The following is a 4,118-nucleotide window of genomic DNA, read 5'->3' as shown; positions in this document are numbered from 1 at the left end:
GAGCCGCAGCCCGGGAGCTCCCGGCCGCCCTGGCAGGAGAGGAGCCCGGCGCTCAGACACCGCAGGCAGAGCCCGGAGCCTCCCAGTCACCGGGCGGGGGTGAGGAGAAGCTGCACCCGGCCCTGGAGCTCTCGGCCGCCCCGGGCAGGAGAGGAGCCCCCAGCGTAAGACACCACGCAGAGCAGAGCCACTGGAGCTCCCAGAACACCAGGGGGTGAGGGAGGGCCGCAGCCCCGGAGCTCCCGGCCGCCCCAGGCAGTGAGAGGAGCCCCGGCGCTCAGACACCGCAGAGCAGAGCCCGGAGCTCCCAGTCACCGGGCGGGGGTGAGGAGGAGCCGCAGCCCCCGGCGCCTGTGCAGAGTGGCCTGGCTCCCAGCCGCCGCCTGCGGGCGGGCGACGCCAGAGCCCCCGCTGCCATCGGGGACCTCGCATCGCTGTCAGACAATGTCACCAATGGGAGATGAGCCCGTCAGAACGTCAGTTGGGGAGGGCCCAATGGGGAGACCAGCTTTCAGTGAGACCCGCCCCGCACGAGGGCCAATGGGAGATCAGCTATCAAAAACACTCAGGCAGGCCAGCACCAGCCAATCAGGAACCAGCCCTCATCTCAAGAAACAGCCCTGCCCCCCACTTGTCCTGGTGCCCACAGCAGCAGCCAGCACCAGTGGCTTCGTGTTGCGCCCCACAGCAACCCCTAAAGCAGAGTCTCATTCTCTCCTCCACCGCTTGCTCTGCATTAGATAACGAGAACAGCACCCAAAAAGGTCGGAAACACTGCTGCTTTCCACAGCCAACCTCCTCCCCCCTCCGCAGCTCCGTTCCCCATGTCTGGCCACACGCCCCAGCTCAGGTGACCACACACTTCTGCCGTCAGGGCAGGCTCTGCCCAGCCCGGCTCCCCACAGCCTGCACCTAAAACATGTGGGGCCCAACCGCAAAAGTGTACTCATATTTTACCCCAATGGCCCCCAAACTGCCGCTTCTTTAATATATGCAAATAAGGTGCTGCCACACTCAGGCCACGCCCCAGCTCTCCAGTGGAGCCACCCGGCAGAGAACCATGATATTTAAATTAGCCAGGACGTCGCTCAGTCATTGCCCCTGCTCCTAGGCAGGTGGCGCCGGAGAGCTCCAGCTCGCTGCCCTCTCCCTTTCTCGCGTCCGCTTCCAGCCCCCCGCGTTAAAACGCACACCAACCAGGGAGCAGGAGTGGCGGAGCTGCTCCAGGGTGACCAGATGTCCCATGTTTATAGGGACAGTCCAGTCTGGCTGGACTTTTCTTATATAGGAGCCTATTACCCCCCCCACCCCGTCCTGTTTTCTCCCACAGTTTCTTCAATGTCACCCTATGGGGCAGGCTCTGTGGGGACGGACTTGGTAACACTTGGGAGCCATCAGCCGGATCCTGCGTGCCTGGGAAGCTGCGTCCCTCCAGAGGCGCTTGGGAAGCCAAAGGGGCCGTGGGTGAGTTTAGATGAGGTGAGTGTGGAAGTGTGGAAGGGGGAGGGCAAGAGGAGGTTTTGAGAGGAAAAAGGGGTGCTGCTGAGCTGGTAGGGGAGGGCAAGATCCCAGGCGGGTGTTGTGTGCAAAGGAGCTGTGTAGGCCCGGAAAGGCGTCCCTGCTGGGCAAGGGCAGGTGAGGAGAGCCAGAGGCTTTTCCCAGGGGGCTGCATTTGCTGCGGCCAAAGCCTTTGGGGGAAGCAGAAGAGGCCAGGGGTGCTGTTGCCTGCTGGGGCCCATGCGACGCATGTAGGTGTACGCTGACCATAGCTGGTCTGTGAGCTGGGGCCCTCCCCTGTGCTCTCCTTCTCATTAGTATAGTGGTGAGTATCCCTGCCTGTCACGCTGGAGACCGGGGTTTTGATTCCTGATGGGGAGGGTGAGCTTTGAAGGGGGACAAAGAAATCCCTGGCCTGCCCGCCACATGCCTTGCATTCTCCTTCCCGACGGCCACTTCCCTTCGCACCGCACTGATGACTTTCACCTCCAGAGAGACAGTTACCTCGCAAAGGACACGCTCGCCCTGTGCTACAAAGCTCTCCCGGGCCTGCAATGCGTGGGGGGCAATCGTCAGAGCGGCAAGGAAATAGGCTGGCCAGGGCCATGAGGACAATGGCCCAGACAAACGGGAGGGACTTGGTCCAGGGTGGAGGAAGACAGAAAAAGGGACAGGCATGGGATTGGCTTCCTGTCTTTTTCCTTTGCTCAGCATTTGACCTGTGACTGTAATGGGGAGACTTGAGAAAGACCTGTGGCCGCCAGCGAGGTAGGTGGCCCGAGAGCGCAGAGCTGAGCATTTTCCAGTGGGCTGCTGCCTGCACCCCCAGCGCCTGGCCATGATTGTATAGTGGTTAGTACTCAACACTGTGGCCGCAGCAACCTCAGTTCAAATCCACGTCCTGGTATTGCTTTTTGGTGGGGAGGGGCTATCCTGCAGCACGCCTCGTGGCTCAGTCTGATGGCGTCCGTTTGCAAGAGAGCCATCAGCCGGTCCACTCAGCACTGCTATTGTAAGTCCTGTGCACTAACCCATTGCACCTCTGGTGCCCACCTGAGGGTCTTGTCTCCTTGATTCATGGATGGATTAGGAGTTGAGGGGGTTGCATTAGCTAAAACAAATCCATATTAATGGCTGCAGAATTGCAGCAGCAGAGGTGGGGAGTCTCCTTCCATGTGATAGAGCTGGTTCCCCCTTCCGTTGTTGAGGGGAAGGTTGGTGCTTTGAGCCCACCCGGTGCTGGAACATCCCATGGGTGAGATTAACAAGACTCTTGGGAAGAGAAGAGAAGAGAAGGGAGGGAAGTCTTTTCTATCCCTGCCTAGCTCCATTGGTCTCCTGTGGCCCTTTCGGCTCTCTGCTCCCCTGTTGGGAGATGCAGAGACAAGCCCCCATCTGGGTGAGTCACCGAGAGGCTGTGTCCCATGGCGTGTGGGGGGAGAGGGGGAGGGGTGGGATGGGGCTCAAGGGGAGAAGGTTGTGTGTGACAGTGTGTGGGGGAGGGGGAGGGCGTGTTCCTTAGGATAGAAATGATGGAAAACACAGGGGCAGTGACAGTGAAGCCCCGTGTCTGAGTGTTATGACCCTGTGTGGTGCTGCCGTTCACCTTCCCCTCCTATGGGCTCAGCTTTCATTGAATCCAGCATTTTTTCACCTGTCCTCACCACAGAGGTGTCCCACATGCCTCAGCTACCGAGTGTCCCTCTTAGAGACGCTGAGGACTGGAACTGATTTCAGCTGCTGGACAGCTCTGCTAGGTCTTTATTCATTTGCACAGGAAAATGCTGAGTGTTTAAATTCATTTCAAGCCCTCTGCCCCCATTCAGTGAACTCCTGAACATACTGGAGATGGGTCTGGAAATTGATTTTCATTCGAAAAAGTTTTTAAAGGGAATCACTTGGATTGGAACTAGGAACTCATTTCCCTGCAAGGAAACATTCACCCACTAATCTACCCTCACAACAGAGAGTGTCCTGTATAGCCCAGGACAAGAACAGTTTTTAACCTGGGGGTTAGTAAACTTTCTCTATACAAACACCACAGTTTACAAACTCCCCACCCCCGCTCTGTGTCACCAGAGCACAACAACAACTCTCCTTGGAGCACACAGCTCCCCAGCTCCCTGCCCGTCAGTCTCTCCAGCATTGCTCCAATCCCTTAAAGCAGGGTCTCAACCTCAATTTACCTTAGGGCCAGTGCCAGTCCTCCAGTCCTCCCAGTGGGCCAATAATGTCACTCATACTGTCCAGAACCCGCCCCCCAAAACTCCACCCGCCTAAGGCTCTGGGAGGGAGTTTGGGTGGGGGGAGGAGGTCTAGGGTGCAGGCGCTGGGCTGGGGATTGGGGTGCAGGAGGGGTGTAGGCTCTGGGGGGAGTTTGGGTGCAGAAGGGGTGAGAGACTGGTCTCTGGGAGGGAGTTTGGGTGGGGGAGGGGTTCTGGGGTGCAGGCTCTGGGATGGAGTTTGCAGCGCTGTAACAGGCGAGGCGAGTGAGGCACTTGCCTCGGGTGCGCAAAATGGAGGGGCGCAGCTCTACCCCGATCAAGGACGCTTCGGCGGCAGCTCTACCACTGCTGCTTCTTCAGCAGCAATTCAGCAGTGGGTCCTTCCCTCCGAGAGGG

Source organism: Mauremys reevesii, linkage group 12 (genome assembly GCF_016161935.1).
Source record: "Mauremys reevesii isolate NIE-2019 linkage group 12, ASM1616193v1, whole genome shotgun sequence".
Classification (NCBI taxonomy): Eukaryota; Metazoa; Chordata; order Testudines; family Geoemydidae; genus Mauremys; species Mauremys reevesii.
Note: the sequence above shows the minus strand (reverse complement) of the source record.